At 38.0% G+C, this 25,389-nt stretch overlaps 1 protein-coding gene and 1 pseudogene across 7 annotated transcripts in view; one reads left to right on the top strand and one right to left on the bottom strand.

Annotated features, from left to right (window-relative positions):
• Positions 1-25,389, top strand: part of CSTPP1 (centriolar satellite-associated tubulin polyglutamylase complex regulator 1) — a 199,982-nt gene that overhangs the window by 118,078 nt on the left and 56,515 nt on the right. The window lies entirely within an intron of this gene.
• On the bottom strand, positions 8,993-9,092 carry LOC132494562 (U6 spliceosomal RNA; annotated as a pseudogene).

Below are 25,389 nucleotides of genomic sequence, written 5' to 3'. Positions count from 1 at the left end.
AGCCAGACTCATCAAGAAAAAGAGAGGACTCAAACCAATAAAATTAGAAATGAAAAAGGAGAAGTTACAACAGACACCACAGAAGTACAAAACATCCTAAGAGACTACTACAAGCAACTCTATGCCAATAAAATGGACAACCTGGAGGAAACGGACAAATTCTTAGAAAGGTATAAGCTTCCAAGACTGAACCAGGAAGAAACAGAAAATATGAACAGACCAATCACAAGTAATGAAATTGAAACTGTGATTAAAAATCTTCCAACAGGGCTTCCCTGGTGGCGCAGTGGTTGAGAGTCCGCCTGCCGATGCAGGGGTTGCGGGTTCGTGCCCCGGTCCGGGAAGATCCCACATGCCGCGGAGCGGCTGGGCCCGTGAGCCATGACCGCTGAGCCTGCGCGTCCAGAGCCTGTGCTCCGCAACAGGAGAGGCCACAACAGTGAGAGGCCTGCATACCGCAAAAAAAAAAAAAAAATCTTCCAACAAACAAAAGTCCAGGACCAGGTGGCTTCATAGGTGAGTTCTATCAAATATTTAGAGAAGACCTAACACCCATCCTTCTCAAACTCTTCAAAAAAATGGTGGAGGAAGGAGCACTCCCAAATTCCACCATCACCCTGATACCAAAACCAAGCAAAGATACTACAAAAAAAGAAAATTACAGACCAATATCACTGATGAATATAGATGCAAAAATCCTCAACAAAATACTAGCAAACAGAATCCAACAACACATTAAAAGGATCATACACCATGATCAAGTGGGATTTATCCCAGGGATGCAAGGATTCTTCAATATACACAAATCAATCAATGTGATACACCATATTAACAAATTGAAGAATAAAAACCATATGATCATCTCAATAGATGCAGTAATAGCTTTTGACAAAATTCAACACCCATTTGTGATAAAAAAAACTCTCCAGAAAGTGGGCATAGAGGGAACCTACCACAACATAATAAAGGCCATATACAACAAACCCAAACAAACATCATTCTCAATGTTGAAAAACTGAAAGCATTTCCTCTAAGATAAGGAACAAGACAAGGATGTCCACTCTCACCACTATTATTCAACATACTTTTGGAAATCCTGGCCACGGCAATCAGAGAAGAAAAAGAAATAAAAGGAAGACAAATTGGAAAAGAAGAAGTAAAACTGTCACTGCAGATGACATGATACTATACATAGATAATCCTAAAGATGCCACCAGAAAACTACTAGAGCTAATCAATGAATCTGGTAAAGTTGCAAGATACAAAATTAATGCACAGAAATCTCTTGCATTCCTATACACTAATGATGAAAAATCTGAAAGAGAAATTAAGGAAAAACTCCCATTTACCACTGCAACAAAAAGAATAAAATACCTAGGAATAGACCTACCTGGGGAGACAAAAGACCTGTATGCAGAAAACTATAAGACACTGATGAAAGAAATTAAAGATGATACCAACAGATGAAGAGATATACCATGTTCTTGGATTGGAAGAATCAACATTGTGAAAATGACTATACTACCTAAAGCAATCTACAGATTCAGTGCAATCCCTATCAAATTACCAATGGCATTTTTTACAGAAGTAGACCAAAAAAATCTTAAAACTTGTATGGAGACACAAAAGACCCTGAAAAGTCAAAGCAGTCTTGAGGGAAAAAAATGGAGCTGGAGGAATCAGACTCCATGACTTCAGACTATACTACAAAGCTATAGTAATCAAGACAATATGGTACTGGCACAAAAACAGAAACATAGATCAATGGAACAAGATAGAAAGCCCAGAGATAAACACACACACATATGGTCACCTTATCTTTGATAAAGGAGACAAGAATATACAGTGGAGAAAAGACAGCCTCTTCAATAAGTGGTGCTGGGAAAACTGGACTGGTACATGTAAAAGTATGAAATTAGAACACTCCCTAACACCATACACAAAAATAAACTCAAAATGGATTAAAGACCTAAACATTAGGCCAGACACTATCAAACTCTTAGAGGAAAACATAGGCAGAACACTCTATGATATAAATCACAGCAAGATGCTTTTTGACCCACCTCCTAGAGAAATGGAAATAAAAACAAAAATAAACAAATGGGACCTAATGAAACTTAAAATCTTTTGCGCAGCAAAGGAAACCATAAACAAGACCAAAAGACAACCCTCAGAATGGGAGAAAATATTTGCAAATGAAGCAACTGACAAAGGATTAATCTCCAAAATTTACAAGCAGCTCATGTAGCTAAATATCAAAAAAACAAACAACCCAATCCAAAAATGGGCAGATGACCTAAATAGACATTTCTCCAAAGAAGATATACAGATTGCCAACAAACACATGAAAGAATGCTCAACATCATTAATCATTAGAGAAATGCAAATCAAAACTACAATGAGATATCATCTCACACCAGTCAGAATGGCCATCATCAAAAAATCTACAAACAATAAATGCTGGAGAGGGTATGGAGAAAAGGGAACCCTCTTGCACTGTTGGTGGGAATGTAAATTGATACAACCACTATGGAGAACAGTATGGAGGTTCCTTAAAAAACTAAAAATAGAAATACCATATGACCCAGCAATCCCACTACTGGGCATATACCCTGAGAAAACCATAATTCAAAAAGAGTTATGTACCAAAATGTTCATTGTAGCTCTATTTACAATAGCCAGGACAAGGAAGCAACCTAAGTGTCCATCATTGGATGAATGGATAAAGAAGATGTAGCACATATATACAATGGAATATTACTTAGCCATAAAAAGAAATGAAATTGAGTTATTTGTAGTGAGGTGGATGGACCTAGCGTCTGTCATACAGAGTGAAGTAAATCAGAAAGAGAAAAACAAATACCGTTTGCTAACACATATATGTGGAGTCTAAGAAAAAAAAAAAGTTCATGAAGAACCTAAGGGCAAGATGGGAATAAAGACACAAACCTACTAGAGAATGGACTTGAGGATATGGGGAGGGGGAAGGGTAAGCTGTGACAAAGTGAGAGAGTGGCATCGACATATATACACTACCAAACGTAAAATAGATAGCTAGTGGGAATCAGCCACATAGCACAGGGAGATCAGCTCAGTGCTATGTGACCACCTAGAGGGGTGGGATAAGGAGGGTGGGAGGGAGGGAGACGCAAGAGGGAGGAGATATGCGAACATATGTATATGTATATGTATAACTGATTCACTTTTTCTGTTATAAAGCAGAAACTAACACACCATTGTTAAGCAATTATACTCCAATAAAGATGTTAAAAAAAAAAAGACACATGCAACCCAGTGTTCATTGAAGCACTGTTTACAATAGCCAGGTCATGGAAGCATCCTAAATGCCCATTGACAGACGAATGGATAAAGAAGATGTGGGACATATATACAATGGAATATTACTCAACCATAAAAAGGAACAAAATTGGGTCATTTGTTGAGACGTGGATGGATCTAGAGACTGTAGTACAAAGTGAAGTAAGTCAGAAAGAGGAAAACAAATATCGTATATTAATGCATATATGTGGAACCTAGAAAAATAGTACAGATGAACAGGTTTGCAGGGCAGAAATTGAGACAGAGATGTAGAGAACAAATGTATGGGCACCAAGGGGGGAAAGTGATGGGGGGATGGGTGGGGGGATGGTGTGATGAATTGGGTGGTTGGGATTGACATGTGTACACTGATGTGTATAAAATTGATGACAAGAACCTGCTGTATAAAAAAAAATACAATTCGGGCCTCCCTGGTGGCGCAAGTGGTTGAGAGTCCGCCTGCCGATGCAGGGGATTCGGGTTCGTGCCCCGGTCTGGGAGGATCCCATATGCCGCGGAGCGGCTGGGCCCGTGAGCCATGGCCGCTGAGCCTGCGCGTCCGGAGCCTGTGCTCCGCAACGGGGGAGGCCACAACAGTGAGAGGCCCGCATACGGCAAAAAAAAAAAAAAAAAAAAAAAAAAAATACAATTCAAAAAGAAAGAAAAGAAATAATAGAGTAGTAGCTCTTCCAGATATTAGAAATTATTATAAGGCTATAATAATTCTACTAATAATTACTAAAACAAAACACTTACTCTGTGCCAGGTACTGTTCTAAGCTTTTTCACTATAATAATTCATTTAATCCTCACAACAGCTCATTGAGATTAACTTGCTCAAGCTCACAGAGTTAATAAGTGGCAGAGGTTGAATTTACACTCAGGTACTCTGGCTCCAGTGTACATGTTCTTCATCACCATGCTATACAAACATTCATTACTGGAACATGAATAGATAAGTAAAAATCAATGGACCAGAATGAGAAGCCTAGAAATTGACCCAAATATGAAAATGGAGTTAACCTGCGTTGGGGGAGGGAGGACCTTTTAAATCAATGTGCATAATCTTTTAAAAATAAAGGGATTCCTTCCTCACACCTTACATGAAAATAAATTCCAGATGGATCAAAAATTTCAGTGTAAAAAAAATGAAACCATAAACATACTCAAAGAAACCACAGAAAAGTGTTTTTATAGTTTAACAGAAAGCAAAGCCTTTCTTAATATGACTGAGAACATCAAAGCCATAAAAGAAAAGATTGATATATTTCATTAGATAAAAGGGATGAAAAATCTGCTTGACAAAAAAAAATCCTATAAATAAGGATAAAAGATTAACAACAAACAAGGAGAAATATTTGCAACGTATATCACAGGTGAAGGGCTAATTTCCTTACATATGGAGTTCCTAAAACTCAATAATAAAAATAATAAAAACTCAGTAGAAAATTGAATGAAGGAAACAAACAGAAAATTCAAGCAAAAGATTGTATAAACCATTCTTAAAAATACTTTTTTAACAGTAGCTTGATTGAGATATAATTCACATGACATACAGTTCAATTACTTAAAGCATGCAATTCCGTGGTTTTTAGTATATTCACAGAGTTGTGCAACTATTACCACAATCAATTTTATTTTATTTTTTATTTTTTAAAATTTTAAATTTTTATTTATTTTTTTTATACAGCAGGTTCTTATTAGTTATCCATTTTATACATATTAGTGTGTATATGTCAATTCCAGTTGCTAAATTCATCCCACCACCACCCGCATCCCCCGCCACTTTCCCCTTTGGTGTCCATGTTTGTCCTCTACATCTGTGTGTCTATTTCTGTCCTGCAAACCGATTCATCTGTACCATTTTTCTAGGTTCCACACATATGCATTAATATACAATATTTGTTTTTCTCTTTCTGACTTACTTCACTCTATTTTATTTTTTTAAAGGATTAGATTTTAAAAAATAATTTGCATTTGTTTATTTATGGCCACACCACGTGGCATGTGGGATCTTAGTTCCCCCACCAGGGATCGAACCCATGCCCCCTGCAGTGGAAACACGGAGCCCTAACCCCTGGACCATCAGGGAATTCCCACCACAATCATTTTTAGCACATTTTTATCACCCACTCTCTGCCCCCCCACACACAAAAAATACTCTGCAATAACTCTAATTACTAAATACTTACGCCTACTCTTTCCACTACTCACCCACCCACTTCCAGCCCTAGGTAACCACTAGTCTACTTTCTGTCTCTGTGGATTTGCCTATTCTGGCCATTTCATGTAGATGGAGCCATACGATATGTGGGCTTCTTTGTATGGTTTCTTTCACTTAGAATAATGTTTTCAAGGTTCATCCATGTTGTAGAATGTATCATATCCATACCATATTTCTTTTTTATGGCCAAATAATATTTCATTTTATGGATATTTAATGGATATTTATCCACTGACAGACATTTGGGTTGTTTCTACTTTTTTGGCTATTATGAGTAATACTGCTACAAACATTTATGTAGAAGTTTTTGTGTGAACATATGCTTTTACTTCTCTTGGGTATATACCTAGTAGTGGGATGCTGGATCATATGATAATTCTATGTTCAACTTTTTGAGGAACTGCCTGCCTACCGAAATGGCTGCACCATTTTACATTCCCACCAGTAATGTATGAGGGTTACCATTTCTCCAGATTCTTGCCACCACTTGTCTTTTTTTTTTTAAATATAGTTGACATACAATGTTATGTTAGTTTCAGGAGTACTACATAGTGATTTGACATTTGCATACATTATGAAGTAATCACCATTATAAGTATAATATCCATCTGATCCCATACAAAGTTGTTACAGTATTATTGACCATATTCCTTACGCTGTACGTTACATCCTTGTGGCTTGTTTATTTTATAACTGGAGGTTTGTACCTCTTAATCCACTTCATCTATTTGTCCCCCCACCTTCCTGGCAATGACCCATTTGTTCTCTGTGTCTATTGAGACTGTTTTCATTTTGTTTTGTTTGCTTGTTTGGTTTTTTTTTTTTTTTTTTTGTAGATTCCCCATATAAGTGAGATCATGTAGATCTCACTTTGTCTTTTTGTCTGACTTATTTCACTTAGCGTAATTCCCCCTAGATTATCAACGTTGTTGCAAATGGCAAGATTTCTTTTTTGTGGCTAATATTCCATTATATATCTACACCACATCTTCTTTATCCATTCATCTATCAATAGACACTTAGGTTGCTTCCATATCTTGGATATTGTAAATAATGCTGCAATGAACATTGGTGTGCATATATGTTTTTGAAATAGTGTTTTTGTTTTCTTTGGGTAAATACCCAGAAGTGAAATTGATGAATCATATGGTAGTTCTATTTTATTTTTTTGAAGAACCTCCATACTGTTTTCCATAGTGGCTGCACCAATATACAAAACCACCAATAGTGCACAAGGTTTCCCTTTTTTCTCCACATTTTTGTTGTCTTTTTGATGATAGCCATTCTGACAGGTGTGAGGTGATATCTCATTGTGGTTTTTACTTGCATTTCTCAGATGATTAGTGATGTTGCACATCTTTTCATCTGTCTGTTGGCCATCTGTGTGTCTTCTTCGGAAAAATATCTGTCCGGGTCCTTTCCCGTTTTTTAATTGGATTATTTGGGTTTCTGCTATTGAGTTGTATGAGTTCCCCATATATATTGAATATTAACCCTTTATCAGATACATGGTTTGCAAATATTTTCTCCCATTCTGTAGGTTGCCTTTTCATTTTATTAATTCTTTCTTTTGCTGTGGAGAAGCTTTTTGGTTTGATGTAGTCCCTCCTGTTTATTTTTTGCTTTTGTTGCTTGTGATTTTGGTGTCATATATCCAAAAACTTGTTGCCAAGACCAGTGTCAAGGAGCTTTTCCCTTATGCTTTCTTTTAGGAGTTTTATAATTTCAGTCTTACATTAGTCTTTAACCCACTTCAAGTTACTTTTTGTGCATGGTGTAAGATAGTGGTCCAATTTCATTATTTTGCATGTGAGTATCCAGTTTTCCCAGCATCATTTATTGAAGAGACTATTCTTTCTTGGCTATCTTTTCAAATATTAGTTGATCATATATGTATGGGGTGATTTCTGGGCTCTCGAGTGTGTACCATTGCTCTGTCTGTTTTTATGCCAGTACCATACTGTTTTGATTACTTTAGCTTTGTAATATAGTTTGAAATCGGGACGTGTGATGCCTCCTGCTTTGTTCTTTCTTTTCAGGATTGCCTTAGCTCTTCAGGGTCTATTGTGGTTTCATATGAATTTTAAGATCTTTTTTTTCTATTTCTGTGAAAAATGCCATTGGAATTTTTAAAGGGATTACGTTGAATCTATGTTGGCTTTGGGTAGTATGAACATTTTAACATTATTGATTCTTGCAGTTGGTGAACACAGATATCTTTGCCTTTGTTTGTGTCTTCAATTTCTTTCATCAAAGTCTTGCAGTTTTCAATGTACAGATCTTTCACCTTCTTGAATAAGTTTATTCCTAAGTATTTTATTGTTTTTGATGCTATTGTGAATGGGATTATTTTCTTTATTTCTTTTTCAGATAGTTTGTTGTTAGTGTATAAAAATGCAGCTGATTTTTGTATGTTGATTTTGTGTCCTGCAACCTTACTGGATTAATTTATTAGTTCTAACAGTTTTTTGGATTAGATTGTAGTTTTTAGGATTTTCTATATGTAAGATCATATCGTCTGCAAACAGAGACAGTTTTACTTCTTCCTTTCTGATTTTGATGCTTTTTATTTCTTTTTCTTGGCTAATTGCTCTGGCTAAAACTTCCAGTACTATGTTGAATAGAGGTGATGAGAATCAGCACCCTTGTCTTGTTCCTGATCTTAGAGGGAGAGCTTTCACCCTTTCACCACTGAATATCCTGTTAACAGTGAACTTGTTATATACAGCCTTTATTTTGTTGAGGTGCATTCCTTCTGTATCCAAATTGTTCAGAGTTTTTAATCATGAAAGGAGGCTGGGGCTTCCCTGGTGGCGCAGTGGTTAAGAATCCACCTGCCAGTGCAGGGGACACGGGTTCAAGCCCTGGTCCGGGAAGATCCCACATGCCGTGGAGCAACTAAGCCCGTGTGCCACAACCACTGAGCCTGCCCTCTGAGCCTGTGAGCCACAACTACTGAGCTCACCCACCACAACTACTGAAGCCCGCACACCTGGAGCCTGAGCTCTGCAACAAGAGAAGCCACCATAATAAGCCTGTGCACCACAACAAAGAGTAGCCCCCGCTCGCCACAACTAGAGAAAGCCCGCGAGCAGCAAGGAAGACCCAACACAGCCAAAAATATGTAAATTAAATAAATAAATTTAAAAAACAAAAAAGGAGGCTGAGTTTTGTGGATATATGTTTTTATTTCTCTTGGGTAAATATCTAAGGGTGAAATTGCTGACAAATTGTTTTCCAAATTGGTTGTACTGTTTTACACTTCTATCAGCAATATCTGAAAATTCCAGTTGTTATACATCCTTGCTAACATTTGTTGTTCTCAATCTTCTTTTTTCCTCCAGCTTTGAGATATAATTGACATATAACATTGTGTAGGTTTAAGGTGTACTATGTGATGATTTGATATATGTGTATGTGGTGAAATAATTACCACAATAATGTTATTTTTTAAAATATGGACTGCTTCACAAATTTGTGTGTCATCCTTGCACAGGGGCCATGCCAATCTCTGTATTGTGCCAATTTTAATACATGTGCTTCTGAAGCAAGCATAGTCTTTTTAAGTTTAGCTTTTCTAATGGGTATGAAGTAACCTTTCTAGTATCTCGTGGTTTTAATTTGCATTTTCCTGATGACTAATGATGATGAACACTTTTTTATTGCTTATTGACCATTTCCTCTATGTAATGTCTCTTCAAATCTTTTGCCCATTTTTAATTAAAAAAATTTTTTTTAATTTTTTTTTTTTTTTTTTTTGCTGTACGCGGGCCTCTCACTGCTGTGGCCTCTCCCGTTGCGGAGCACAGGCTCCGGACACACAGGCTCCGCGGCCATGGCTCGCGGGCCCAGCCGCTCCGCGGCATGTGGGATCTTCCGGGATCGGGGCACGAACCCGTGTCCCCTGCATCGGCAGGCGGACTCTCAACCACTGCGCCACCAGGGAAGCCCTTTAATTATTTTTTGATGTGGACAATTTTTTTTTTTTTTTTCTTTTTGCGGTATGTGGGCCTCTCACTGTTGTGGCCTCTCCCGTTGCGGAGCACAGGCTCCGGACGCGCAGGCCCAGCGGCCATGGCCCATGGGCCCAGCCGCTCCGCGGCATATGGGATCCTCCCAGACCGGGGCACGAACCCGTATCCCCTGCATCGGCAGGCGGACTCTCAACCACTGCGCCACCAGGGAGGCCCATGTGTGGACAATTTTTAAAGTCTTTATTGAATTTATTACAATATTACTTCTGTTTGATGTTTTGGTTTTTTGGCCACGACTCATGTGGGATCTTAGCTCCCCAACCAGGGGTCAAACCCGTATCCCCTGCATTGTAAAGTGAAGTCCTAACCACTGGACCACCAGGGAAGTCCCTTGCCCAATTTTTAGTGGGTTGTTTATTTTATTTTAATCATTGAGCAGCAGTTCTTTATATACTCTGGATGCAAGTGAGATATGTGTATTGCAGATCTCTCTCCCATTCTTTGGCTTGTTTATTTATTTCCTTAGTGGAGTCTTTTATTGAGCAGAAGTTTTAAAAATCAATTTTTTCTTTTATGGTTAGGCCTTCTGGGTCTGCTCTAAAAAAATCTTTGCCTACACTAAGTTTGTAACAGTATTACTCTACATTTTCTTCTAAAAGCATTAGAAATTTAGCTTTTATGCTTGGGTATATAATCCATCTTGAATTAATTTTTGTGTGTGGTTTGAAGTTGAGGTCAGGGTTTTATTTTGTTTTTTTCCATATGGATAGCTAGCTGTTTGTTCCAGCACCACTCTGAAAGACTTCACCTTTCCCACTTCATTGTTTTGGTTCCTTTGTAAAAGAAATCAGTTGATTATATAAGTGTGGGTGTATTTCTGGATTCTCTATGTTGTTCCATTGATCTATTTGTTGAACTTTAGTCTTGATTACTTTATCTTTATAGAAAGGTAGTGTATGCCCTTCAACTTTTGCATTTTCAAGATTGTTTTGGTCATTAGAGGTCCCTTGAATTTCCATATAACTTTTAGAATAAATGTCAATTTCTACACACAAAAAAAAGCCTAACAAGAATTTGATTGACATATCCATTGAAAAGCATTTCTAAGTTTGTGGTTGATTTTCGACTGTGGCTTATTGTGATATTACGTTTGATTTTTTTTTTCAATTTTGGTTTGGTCAGATTTTGTTTGGGGATATTTCTCTAGAAATAACCTAAGGAAGGAAGTATTAGGAGACCTGAAAGAAAGAAGAGGCATACTGTATTGTGTTCCAGCTTCAGATTCAAAACTGTAAAGAATTAATTCTACCTAAAATAAAGTTATTAACTCACTACAAAAAAAGAATTTGATTGAGATATGAAGAATCTGTAGATCAATTTGGGGGGAATTGTTATCTTTGCAATATTGACTCTTCCAATCCATGAACATAGTAAATTTTTTCTTAGGTCTTCTTTAATGTCTCTCAGCAATACTTTATAGTGTTTAATATACAGATCTTACACATTTTATTAAATTTATATATTTCATGTTTTGTGCTACTATTTTAAATAGTGTTATTGTTTTCAAAGTTATTTTATTTTATTTTATTTTGTTTTATTTATTTTTGGCTGCATTGGGTCTTCATTGCTGCACGTGGGCTTTCTCTAGTTGCGGCGAGCAGGGGCTACTCTTTGTTGTGGTGCGTGGGCTTCTCATTGTGGTGGCTTCTCTTGTTGTGGAGCATGGGCTCTAGGAGTGCGGGCTTCAGTAGTTGTGGCACGCAGGCTCAGTAGTTGTGGCGCGCGGGCTTAGTTGCTCCACAGCATGTGGGATCTTCCCGGACCAGGGCTTGAACCTGTGTCCCCTGCATTGGCAGGCGGGTTCCTAACCACTGTGCCACCAGGGAAGCCCTAAATAGCGTTATTTTTAAAATTTATTTTCTTTACCAACTTTTCATTGCAAGAACATAGAAATATAATTCCTTTTTGTATATTCCCCTTCCTGAGACTTTGCTAAATTCACTTTTTTTTTTTTTTTTTTTTTTTGTGGTACGCGGGCCTCTCACTGTTGTGGCCTCTCCCGTTGCGGAGCACAGGCTCCGGACGCGCAGGCTCAGCGGCCATGGCTCACGGGCCCAGCCGCTCCGCGGCATGTGGGATCTTCCCAGACCAGGGCACAAGCCCGTGTCCCCTGCATCGGCAGGCGGACTCTCAACCACTGCGCCACCAGGGAAGCCCGCTAAATTCACTTATTATTTCTCATAGTTTTTTTGTAGATTCCTGAGAATCTTCTACATGCAAAATCATGTCATATGCAAATCGGAGGCAGTTTTACTTCTTCCTTTCCAGTCTCTGTGGGTTCTTTTCCTTTTTCTTTCTTTATTGCACAGAGTAGGACCTCATTACAATGTTAAATAGAAGTGGTGAGAGCAGATATCTTTGCTTTGTTCCCAATCATGGCAGAAGAGTTTTCAATCTTTCATATTAAATATGAGGTTTTTCATGGATGTCCTTTATTAGGTTGAGGAAGTTTACTTTTATTCTTAGTTTGCTGAGAATTTTTATTGTGAATTGGTATTCAATTTTTAATTGGTTTTCTGCATCTATTGAGATAACATATTATTTTCCCCCTTATGCTATGATGTGAATAAATCCACCTTAGTCGTGATTTATTATCATTTTTATATATCTACCATTGGATTCCTTTTACTAATATTTTGTTAATGATTTTTGCATCTATCTGCATAATGTATTTTAGGCTGCTGTTTTCTTTTCTTGTAATATCTGTCTGGAGTGTCAGGATGATGCTGGCCTCATACAATGAGTTTGGAAGTATTTCCTCCTGTCTTCTGAAGGCATTTATGTAATACTGGTAATATTCTTTTTTAAGTGTCTCTTTTTCTAGGCAGACTTTTCTGAACTTTTAAATAAGGTTTAATATGCTTCTTATAAGCTCTTTTCCTACATTTTTCGTACATATAACTGTTTGCTTAAATTCTGTCTTCTTCATTAGACTGTAAGCTTCATGAGAACATTTCTCTGTCTTGCTTACCCCTGGGTTCCTAGCATCTAGCAAAGTGCCTCATTCAGAGTACAGCTGACCCTTGGATAACATGGGTTTCAACTGCATGGATCCACTTATACACGAATTTTTTTTCAATGAATATATTGGAAATTTTTTTAGAGATTTGCAACAATTTGAAAAAACTCACAGATGAACCAATGTATCCTAGAAGTATCTAAAAAAATTCTTTTAAAATTAAATATGTCACAAATGCCTAAAATAAATGTAGATGGTGGTCTATTTTATCATTTATTACCATAAAAATAGTCAAATATATTATAAAAAGCTAAAATTTATAAAAACTTATGCACATACTTACAGACCATATATGGCGTCATTCACTTTCTAGAGAAATGTAAACAAACATAAAGATGCAATATTAAATCATAACTGCATAAAATTAACTCTAGTGCATACTGTACAACTGTAATAATTTTGTAGCCACCTCCTGTTGCTCTTGCAATGAGCTTAAGCATCATGAGTATCCACTTAAAATGTGACACTAATCATCTCCACCTGGGCAGTTCATATCTCCAGTACTGCTTATCACAGTAAAAGGTGACCTCCTGCAGATCACACGTATTTTTCATCATGTTTAGCACAACACTGTAAACCTTGAAAAACACCAGTGGACTCACACGAAGTGCCACTAGTGATGCTGGAAGTGCTCCCCAGAAGCAGAGAAAAGTCATGGCATGACAAGAAAGAGTTGAACTGCTTGATATGTACCATAGATTGAGGTCTGCAGCTGCAATTGCCCACCATTTCAAGATAAATGAATGCAATATAAGGACTATTATAAAAAAGAAAAAAGAAAAAAAGGAAAAAGAAGAAGAAAGGAAAATTCATAAAGTGATCATTGCAGCTAGGTCAGCAGTCGCACAAACCTTGCTCTTTTTGAGAAATATTGAATATTGGACCTTTTTTTAACATCTTTATTGGAGTATAATTGCTTTACAATGGTGTGTTTGTTTCTGCTTTATATCAAAGTGAATCAGCTATACATGTACATATATCCCCATGTCTCCTCTCTCTTGCATCTCCCTCCCACCCTCCCTACCCCCCGCCCTAGGTGGTTACAAAGCACTGAGCTGATCTCCCTGGAATATTGCACTTTTTATCTCATTGAAAATGCAGCTTTTATCTGGGTGCAGGATTGCTATAAGAAAGGCATGCTTATAGACTTTAATATGACTTGAGAAAAAGTGAAGTTGTTACATGACAACTTAAAGCAAAAGGAAGGTAAAAGATCTAAAGCTGGAGAATTTAATGTCAGCAAAGGATGGTTTGATAATTTTAGAAAGAGGTTTGGCTTAAAAAAATGTCAAGATAATAGGAGAAGGGGCTTCTACTGACCAGGAGGCAACAGATGAGTTCCCAGAAGCCATTGAGAAAATCATTGAGGAGAAAGGATATCTGCCTGGACAGGTTTTTAATGCAGATGAAAGTGCCCTATCCTAGAAAAATTGCCATAAAGGACATTTATTAGTAAGGAAGAGAAGTGAGCACCAGAATTTAAGGCAGAAAGAAATAGACTAACTCTACTGTTTTTTGCAAATGCAGTCAAGTGCATGATCAGGACTACCCTCATCTGTAAAGCTGCTAATTCTCAAACCTTGAAGGAAAAAGATAAACACCAGCTGCCAGTCTTTTGGTTGTACAACAAGAAGCCCTGGACAACGAGAGCCCTTTTTCTGGACTGGTTTCATCGACACTTTTCTCCTGAAGTCAGGAAGTACCTTGCCAGTAAGGGAATGCCTTTTAAAGTTCTTTTGATATTGGACAAAGCCCCTGACCACCCAGAACCCCATGAATTCAACACTGAAGGCACTGAAGTGGTTTACTTGCCCCCAGACACAATGTCTCTAATTCAGCCTCTAAATCAGGGGATAATAAGGACCTTTAAGGCTCATTACACATGGTACTCTATGGAAAGGATTGTCAGCACTATGAAAGAGAACCCCAGTAGAGAGAACATCATGAAAGTCTGTAAGGATTACACCATTGAAGATGACATTTTTGTTATAGAAAAAGCCGTGAAAGCCGTCAAGCCCAAAACAAAAATTCCTGCTGGCAAAAACTGTCCAGATGTTGTACATTTACTTCACAGGATTCACAACAGAGCCAATCAAGGAAATCATGAAAGAGATTGTAGACATGGCAAAAAAAAAAAAAAAAGTTGAGGGGGTTGGTTTGAGAGGTTTCAAGATATGGATCTTGGAGAAATTCAAGAGCTAATAGACACCACACCAGAGGAATTAACAGAAGATAACCTGGTGGAGTTGAGTGCTTTTGAACCAGTGCCAGGCAATGAGGAAGAAGACTTAGAAGTAGCTCCAGAAAACATACTGACATTAGATAGTCTGGCAGAAGGGTTCCAGTTATTCTTCTATGATACAGGCTCTGAAACTAAAACAGTAAAAGAAGGATCAGTACTATATAGAAATATTTTTAGAGAAATGAAAAGGCAAAAATGTCAGACAAATTATGATCTATTTCCATAAAGTTACACCGAGTGTGCCTGCCTCTGCTGCCTCCTCTTCCACCTCGGCCACCCCTAGGACAGCAAGACCGCCCCCTCCTCTTCCTCCTCCTCCTCAGCCTACTCAACATGAAGACTTCCACTTAATGAAGAGTAAATAATCATGTAATAAACTTATCTGTTGTGTATGTATGTGTGGGTATCTTCGTGTGAAAATGTAATAACTGAACAGCAAGAACTGTGTGAGATGTTTTTGTGTCATCACCATCATTATCACCTAAGTATTCATCATGTAGAACACTGTGTGCAGGACTGGTATTGAGGTGGTTAGTCTATCCTTACACAGCATAACGTGAGTGATATTTAATACAAAGTTAACAATCTGTTAGTTTTCTTCCTGTTTCATAACTTTGCTTCCAAAGAATTACATTACCGTACAGTATGCCTCTCTTTCTTGTAATTGGAGAAACTTTGTATCATCCTGTCATCACAGGTAAGTGGTTTTTTTTTAAATGTAGCAATATTTCCAGTACTGTATTATGAATATGACCATAATACTGTATGCCATACAAATTTTATAATGATTTATTCATTTGTGTATAGGCTAGGCTACTGTACAGTAATCGTATTGCTGCTTCTTAATTATCAATACATGAATCATTATAATTGGAAATAAATATGAATTTCTTTTTCACATTATCTTTTCATTTTTGATGTCTAGTGTTAGTAATACATGTAACAGTGTTTTGTATCATATAAGACAATATTGTTGTAGATACTGACAGATGATTCACTTGTAAACAGACTATGTAAACTTAATGGTATAAAAACAGTACAGTACTGTAAATGTGTTTTCTCTTCCTTGTGATTTTCTTAATAATGTCTTTTTTTGTTTGTTTTATTTATTTATTTTTAGCTGCGTTGGGTCTTCGTTGCTGTGCACGGGCTTTCTCTAGTTGCGACGAGCGGGGGCTACCCGTCATTGTAGTGCACAGGCTTCTCATTGCGGTGGCTTCTCTTGTTGCGGAGCACAGGTTCTAGGCATGTGGGCTTCAGTAGTTGTGGCACGTGGGCTTCAGTAGTTGTGGCTTGCTGGCTCAGTAGTTGTGGCACACGGGCTTAGTTGCTCCACAGCACATGGGATTTTCCCAGACCAGGGCTCGGGCTCAAACCTGTGTCCCCTGCATTGGCAGGCAGATTCTTAACCACTGTACTACCAGGTATGCCCAATAATGTTTTCTTTTCTCTAGCTTACTTTATTGTAAGAATACAGTATATAATAATATAACATACAAAATATGTGTTAATTGACTGTTTATGTTATCAGTAAGGCTTCAGGTCAATAGTAGGCTATTAGTAGTTAAGTTTGGGGGAGTCAGAAGTTATAGGCAGATTTTCAACTGCATGGGGGGCTGGTTCCCCTAACCCCTAAATTGTTCAAAGATCAACTACATATACAAATGAATGTTTATATTTATATTGTATTAAATTAAAGGGAAAATAAGAGACTAGGAAAACTGAGAATTGTGACAAAATACTGAAGATGATATAAAAAGTCTTCCTTTTAAAAAAATTACATCAGAGCCAAAAAGAACAATGAAGACTAGGTGGGTGGTATAATATTAATGAATGAAAGTGAGAAAGCAAAACCTCTTATTTTGATTTAGTCTTCTCAGTCAAAGAGGATGCTCTTTGGACTGGAAAAGATAAAATAAACACTGGTTCCAGAGAATGAAATCAAATATAACTGAGATTATAAGAGATCACCTAACTGCTTTTAATGAGCTCAAGTTTCTGGGCCTAATTTACATTCTGAGGTGCTAAGGCCCAGTCGATAAACTGGCTGAACCACTGCTGGCAGTCTTTGAGAAAGCAGAAAGTGTGCACGTTGTGTGGAGGGGATGGGGGATGGGCAGGGGGAGGGTGGCATGGCAGGTGGAGAGGAGAAGTTCCAGAAGATTGGAGTCAGAAGGTCATTTCAGCAGACTGAAGGCTGATGACCTTGCCATCCATCTTGGGTGATATTCTTCAACTATTTATTAAAAAGAATAAATTGTAGGTATTTAGAAAAGGAAGTTTTAGTCACTGTAAGCCTATCAGGGTTTATTGAAAAAGAAGGGGGTGGGAGGGGATGAGGGAAGGAGGAAGGGGTGGAGAGAAGAGATGAGTAGAGTAGAGAAGAAAAGGAAAAGAAAAAGAGCCCAGGCTTGGTGGGTAAAGAAGGCCCGATTTCAACCCCAGGTTTCACTTCTTAGTAAAATGACATTAGGCAAATTATTTATCTCTATAAGCCAAATTTCCTTATTAGCAAAACAGAAATAATAAGAGAACCTACTTCATAGGGTTGTCCTGAGTTGTAAGTCAAATAATGTGTGTAAAGCACTTATTTATCAAAATCAGTGATGATTGTGACGGGAGTGATAAAAGATGAATGATGGTAATGGCAATAATCCTGAAGGAGGAGCAAGTGAAATAGTTGATGCAAACTTATTCCATTTTTGAAGGCATTACCAGACAAATCGGGAGAAAGCTGTACTTAGTTTTAGCTGTACTTATCATAAGATTATTCTAATATTTAGCTATATTTATTGTATTGGTATAGTTTAATTGGGTTTCAACAAGACCTTGACAACATCTCCATGATATCCTTGTGAAGAAGCAGAAAGAATACAGGCTGGTTAAACAACATAAAACTGGTTGAACAGTCGTATCAAAATGTGCTAATTAATGAGTTCATGTCATGCTGAAGGGAATAGTCCATAAGTATGATTCTGGACTATTCTTAAGCCTGTCTTTTTTTTCTAATCCGTTATTTGCATGAAAGCATTGATAGCAGGCTAATCAAAGGTGGGAGAGGTAGCTAATAAGCTGCCTGAAAGAAACAGGACCTGAAAAGCCATAGTATAATATAGTACAAAGAATATGGGCTTGGTGTCATGGGTCTACCATTACTTGCTTATGACCTTGAATAAATTACTTAACCACCTGAGCCTTTGTTTTCTAATTTGCATGAAGATAATACCACCTCTTCCATGGTGGTTGTGGGAATAAAAAAGATAATATATGTGTACTAGTTAAATATATATGTATTAGTTATCTATCAGTGTATAATAAATTACCCCAAAACGTGGAGGCTTAAAACCATAAATACGTATGTCACACAGGTCCGGAGGGTCAGGAATCCAGGAGCAGCTCACTTAGGTGGTTCTGGCTCAAGGTCCTTCATAAGGTAGAAATCAAGATTTGGGTCGGGGCTGCAGCCACCTGAAGGCTTGAATGGGACTGGGAGGTCTGCTCCTAAACTCACTCGTATCACTGTTGGCAGGAGGCCTCAGTTCTTCATCATAAGTTCCTCGTGATATGGTAGTGGCTTCCCCAGAAAAAGTGATCTCAGAGAGTGAGCAAACAGGAAGCATCAGTACCTTTTATGACCGAGTCTCTGAAGTCACATACTGTCGCTTTTATTTTATTCTCTTCTTTAGAAGGGAATCAGTAAGTTTAACCCATACTCAAGGGGAAGGGAGGGGAGTATCATAGAATTTTGTGGACCGTAAAACCACCACATTATACAAAGTGCTCCGTATAGCGCTTAGCACACAGCAGGTACTCCATAAATGGCAGTTGCTTTTATACTGTTACTAATATACACCTAATACACATGGTCCTTACTATAAATCTATTGTGAGCAGGACAAGGAAAACTCATGGATTTTTAGATTCCTGGAAAATACAGAGAAGGAAGCACCATATATCACAATATTCATTATATCTGTTTTGTAAACTAAAATGAATGAACTATTTTTGTACTGCATATATTGCATTAAGAACATAACTGATAAAAAAAAATTTAACACTTAATAGGCATACTTAAAATGTATAGTCAGCCTGCAAATACCAGTGACACGGATAGTTTAAATGACAGTTAATCCAAAAATTGATTTTGTTTGGTTTTGTTAAGATAAAATATAAACACCTATATTTATATTTAACAAATACGAAAATTCTTCAAATTTTAACTGTGTAGTACATCAACTTGTATGAGTCCTGCTCTCCTTTCCATCTAGAAACGGGCCACAGCTAAGACTGAGAGGCCCCAGTCTGCAGCAAAGATAAGAAGACTTGCTAGTTCACACACCTTCCCTGAGGGCAAGGAGTAATTTAGGGGGGAATTAAACCAACAAACAAAAAAGTGTATCAACAAAGGGCTCAATTAAGCCAGAGAGTTGATGTTGACAGTAAAAATTTAGAAACAAGAATTAATATGGCTAAATCACTGGGTAACCTAGAGTTCCTCTGTTTACATATACATATGGATACATAGCATCCATACTAGCCTCAAGGATTGTCTAGAGTTCTTTGTAAACAAAAGCATAAGAACTCTTGAACCCCCAGGTGGACAGAGTAATTCACTGGGCCACTTTTGTAAGATAAGATCATTAAATTGAAGATATTATTACACCCTAAACTGGTTCATTTACTAGTGTTTTGATTTGTATTAATCATTAGACAGATCCTCAGGCTAATGTCTGATGTGGTAGAACGCTACTTAGCAACTCACCAACATAGCAATCAAACTTCTAACATGTTCAGAACATAGTCACTGATTTGAAAGTAAGTAAAAATGGCCCCTGAGGAGCCAGTGTTTACAGAGTTTATATGTGTCTTTGTAGGAGAGGCAGAAAGTCTCCCAAGAGTTTGACAGAGAACCCGTTTACTTATAAATGCATAACCTTCAAGTACTGATCAGCAGCAGCAGATAAAAAAGTAGTGAGGAGGGTCTAAAGTGTTGCCTTAGCCACACTGACAGTGATAAATGTTATCAGAAAAGAAAGTCACTAGAGAACCAGTGAAGAGATAATCCATATTAAAGACAAACAAGAGAAAATCCATATTTAAAACAAGCAAACAGTATTTTAAGGTAATTTACCATATAGGGGACATGTAAACGCTTTATTAATCTTTTTGTTCATCGAGGGTATCTTTCTGTTATGGCCAGGGCAGTAAGCAATAGTCATAATGTTGAACCAGAGTTGATAAACAAAAGGTTACTTGTGTTTATTATCATCTTTTTAGTAAGCCAAGGAAGTTTGTGATATAGTTAGAGATAAGATATGCTTAAAAAAATTTTTTTTAAGTTTTGACACTTGAGTAAGCTTTATTTATTGACTTATATAGAATGCACATAGAAGAAGGGGTCACTAGAGGCCTCTGGAAAAACTGTGTACTGATTCAGCATCATGAGGGTTGCACAGCCTGTTCTGTGAATAATAAAATAATTATAATGGTAGCCATCATTTAATGAGCACTCACCATGTGTGAAGAACTGTGTTAAATCTTTACATGCATTATAATATTGAATCTTCTCAACCACCATTTAAGTATTATTATTATCTCCATTTTAAAAATGAGGAAATTGAGGTATAGCAGTTAAATAATTAGTGCAACAGAATCAAACCAAGGTCTGAATACATCCATTCGTGTTTCCCAGCTCAGTCTAAGTGTTTTATGGTGATGAGAAATACCCTTTCTGAGGAGGAATGACATTGTGCCTTCTAATTTATTTTCAAAGGATGATTGAAGATTCCCTCCTTTATTTCTTTTTTTTTAAATAAATTTTTATTTATGTATTTATTTTTGGCTGCGTTGGGTCTTTGTTGCTGCGTGCAGGCTTTCTCTAGTTGTGGCGAGCGGGGGCTACTCTTCATTGTGGTGCGCGGGCTTCTCATTGCAGTGCTTCTCTTGTTGCAGTGCATGGGTTCTAGGCGCGCGGGCTTCAGTAGTTGTAGCACTCGGGCTCAGTAGTTGTGGTTCGCGGGCTCTAGAGTGCAGGCTCAGTAGTTGTGGTGCACAGGCTTAGTTGCTCCGTGGCATGTGGGATCTTCCGGACCAGGGCTTGAACCTGTGTCCCCTGCATTGGCAGGCGGATTCTTAACCACTGCACCACCAGGTAAGTCCCAGCCTCCTTTATTTCTTACTTATTCATGTGACCCTTTATTTTCTCTCACTCTGTGGTAGGCTGAATAATAGCACCCAAAGATACCCAGGTCCTAATCCCTGGAACCTGTGAATGTTATCTTATATGACAAGAAGAACTTTGCAGATATGGTTAAGTTAAGGATCTTGAGATGGGGGAGATTTTCCTGGATTATCCAGGTGGACCTAAATGTAATCACAAGTATCCTTATAAGAGGCAGACTGTGGGAGACTTTATGACAGAAGAGGAAGAAGGCAATGTGAAAGCTGGAAGCAATGGACAGGGGAAGGTGATGTGATGCGGGGCCACAAGCCAAGTAGTGAGGACAGCCCCTAGTCGATGGCGAAGCCAAAGAAATAGATTCTCCCCGGATCTGCAGAAGGAATCGGGCCTCTGACACCTTGATGTTAGCCCTGTTAAGACTCAATTAGGACTTACGGCCTCCAGAACTATAGGAGAATAAATTTCAGGAATTTCAAGCCACCAAGTTTATGGTAATTTGTTAAAGCAACTATAAGATTCTAATACACACCCCATATTACTGGCTTCACGGTTTATTTCCTTTGCACTTTGTCCTTATATTTTTCCTACACTTTGCAATTATTATATTACTTTTCTGAATTCAGTTATAAAAGCATTATTTCAGATCAAGTTTGAGGAGTGTTGAGAGTTTAGCTAAGTTGCTCCATGCTTTTGCTGCCTTGCAGTCCATTTTGTTTGGCCTGCAGAGACCTTAAAATGATACCAGCTTCCTCAGCAAGTGCATGCCTTAGATAACAGCCTGCAAAGTCACAAACAAATATAAGTTCCTGATATGACTTTACCACTAGCAGTCTCCCCTGCCTCCCAGGGCTTTCACCTTGTCCCTTAGATAAGACCCCCATGGGAGCTTACCAAAAGCCCACTCTTTTGGTTTGAATTGACCAATCCGGCCTTAGCCCAGGAACCCCAAAGTTCTCCACCCACAGACCCTAATAAAGTCTTGTTGCCCCAGGTCCTGTCACTCTCTGTCTTCACTCTGCCTTGACCTCCCCCTGTGGCCCCTTAAGGTATGCTTTGTGCTTCCTCCAGGACCTGTCCGTAATAAACATCTCTATTTCAGTTTATCTTGTGGCCTGTTGCTGAACAAGATAATATCCTGTACCCTATGCTCCACTTAAGAAATGTTGATGTGGGCTTCCCTGGTGGTGCAGTGGTTGAGAGTCCGCCTGCCGATGCAGGGGACACGGGTTCATGCCCCGGTCCGGGAAGATCCCACATGCCGCGGAGTGGCTGGGCCCGTGAGCCATGGCCGCTGAGCCTGCGCGTCCAGAGCCTGTGTTCCGCAATGGGAGAGGCCACAACAGTGAGAGGCCCGCGTACCGCAAAAAAAAAAAAAAAAAAAGAAAGAAATGTTGATTTAACAAAGTCATAACAAAGAGGTATTTTATTTTGAGAGAATATCCTATCCTATGGCTATCCCATATCCCAGCTTTTCCTATGGCTGCAATAGAAAAGGGGAAGTGATGGGACCAGTGTTGCTATATGTATAATGAAAGGAAATCTTTTCAAGATGAGGGAGTAACACATTTATGGAAAAATACTGAGAAACAAAAGTCAAATCAATTAATCGTCCCACATCTCTGACTAGAGATACAATAGATTTCCCCTACACCCACCACTCTTCATTTAAAAAATTTTCAAACCTACAAGAAAGTTATGGGAGTAACTTGGATTCACCAAATGCTAACATTTGTTACATTTGTGCACAATAGGCAGATGGATGGATGGATGGATGGATGGATAGATAATGTGAAACTAACTTACAAGAATCATGACACTTAACCCCTACATACTTAATCTCCTAAAAGTAAGAACATTCCCCTCTTCTCCTGCATAACCCCAGTCTCGTTATCACATGTAAGAAAATGAATAATAATTCCATAACATAATCTAACATCCAGTGCAAATTACAATTTCCCCAGTTGTTCTCAAATATATTTAATAGCTGTTTGTTTTCTGACCCAGGGTCAAATCAAGGTTTACACATTGTACTTGGTAATGTCTCTTTAGTTTCTTTTAATCTGGAACAAACACTGTACTATTTTGTTTTTCATGACTTGTTTTTCTTGTGTTTTGCCTGACCCTGCCTGCACTCTCATGTAAACTCTATAGGGGCAGGGATTTGTGTCCCTTTTGTTCATTGCTATATCCTCAGCATTGAGAATGGGGCCTGGCACTTATTAAGACTTAGTAAATATTTGTTGAATAAATAGATGAGTGAATGCATAAGTAATACAAGTATAATGAGTGTCATGATAGGTGATTTAGAGGATGCCAAAGAGGCTGAGAATCTAATCTGTTGTTATTTGTGTGTTAACTGTTACCTTTGTGTTCCAGGGATATGTGTTCCAGCAACAGGCTCATTTTACAAATCAAATAGGAAAATATAAGTATAATAAATATAAATAAAAATTGAATTTGAAAAATACCCAATTGAAAAAGCTGGTCAAGAAAAAGAGGCATGGGGGACTTCCCTGGTGGCACAGTGGATAGGATTCCAAGCTCCCAATGCAGGGGGCCTGGGTTCAATCCCTGGTCAGGGAACTAGATCCCACATGCATGCCACAACTAAGAGTTCACATGCCACAACTAAGGATCCCATGTGCCACAACTAAGGAGCTGGTGAGCTGCAACTAAGGAGCCTGCCTGCTGCAACTAAGACCTGGTGCAATCAAATAAATAAATAAATAAATATTTTTTAAAAGAAAGAAAGAAAAGAACAAGAGGCATGGGAATTCCCTGGCAGTCCAGTGGTTAGGACTCTGTGCTTCCACTGCAGGGGGCGCAGGTTTGATCCCTGGTCGGTGAGGGGGGGACTAAGATCCCACAAGCTGCAAGGTGCACCCAAAAAAAGAAGAGGCATAGTGACAAGCAACTTAACAGTAAGACTACAAGAGACTTAAGTTGAGTATTGGGCAACAGGATGATGTGACTGTCATGAACCTAAATTAGCCTTAGATTAATACAAGAATAACAGAGGCTGTAAGGAGAAGGTGATTGTTTTGCTCTATTTATTCATTCTTTCTTTCAACAAATTTATTGAGTGCCTACTGTATCCCAGGAACTAGTTTATAGATTCTTGAAGGTCATCTTTTTTAACCGTGCAGTAAAAAATAGAGATAGTCACAGTTTCATTTTGGAATAAAGGAAGGTAATTATCTCAGAAATAAAACTATTGTGTTATTTGGAGATATTTTTTTTTTACTGATTGATTTAAAATTGCTTCTTTTGAGCTCATCACTCTAATTAGAGAAATAAATTCCTGACCTGGAAATGGCCTACCTAGGGCATAGTCAAGACAAAGTGCAACAATCATTGCATCTTTTTCCTGAAAGAACTTTCCCATGGTTGTTTCATTCAGCCTGAAGAGCCTTTTGTGACACTTAAAAATCACTGAGGGGAAAAAAAAGGGACTGAGCTGGGTCAGTTTTGCAAAGGACGTAAGGGGTTAGTCTTGTTTCAGTTGCCAGTATTACACAGGATTTCATCTATGAACTTTGTTTCTTGTCCAACTCCAGTTTCCACAGGTTTCCGTTTTCCTTTGCTCTCCAGTCAAAAGGAAAAATACTCATGTGATTATTAGGAATACTGGAGCAGTAAATTGTTTGCGGGACTTGAAACACCCTTTTTTCTCTCCCTTCAAAGCTTAAATGATAATTGCTTCATTGAAGCTTACCGATTATTAAAAGCAGGCCTGACAGAGTGTTTTAGCTTCCAGTAGAAAAAAAATCTCTTATCAAACTAATCTTTGAGTCATGTAGAATTTTTCCTTTTCTAATGTTAATGCTTTGGAGCATTCCAGCACCTTTTCACTAACTGCCATACTTAAAACTCCTATATCTTCCTTGAGCCAAAAATGAAACTGGTGTCACCTCTAACAACTGTTAGAATTCCTAGTCTTTTTCAAATATGTTATTATTTACCCATTCTATTCATTGCAAAGTAACTCCCAAGGACTAGTGTCCTGGAAAAACAGGAATAACATAGTAGATTAGCAGTAGTTATGTGAATATTGAGAGTACCATTGCAAACCTGAATTTCTTGCATCTTTGTGGCTTCAGTTTAGAGTAAATGTAGATGGACCGAGGTCAAGCTGTCTCCAATTTGACCCTTAGTTAACCTAAAAGCTATATAAAAATTATAAAAACTAAGGATACCCTACTTCCTGTTACTTACAGAGAAAGAAACACAAAAGGGCCAGACTAACAAAAAAAGGAAATAACATTTGTTGAATGCCTACAATGATGTAGGCATTGTGACAGGCACTTTTTAAAGTTATAATTCCTACAGTATCACATTTAATCCTCATCACAATCTGCATGGTATTGTCTCTA

Source organism: Mesoplodon densirostris, chromosome 7, assembly GCF_025265405.1.
Source record: "Mesoplodon densirostris isolate mMesDen1 chromosome 7, mMesDen1 primary haplotype, whole genome shotgun sequence".
Classification (NCBI taxonomy): Eukaryota; Metazoa; Chordata; class Mammalia; order Artiodactyla; family Ziphiidae; genus Mesoplodon; species Mesoplodon densirostris.
Note: the sequence above shows the minus strand (reverse complement) of the source record. Positions and strands in the feature narration are given on the sequence as shown.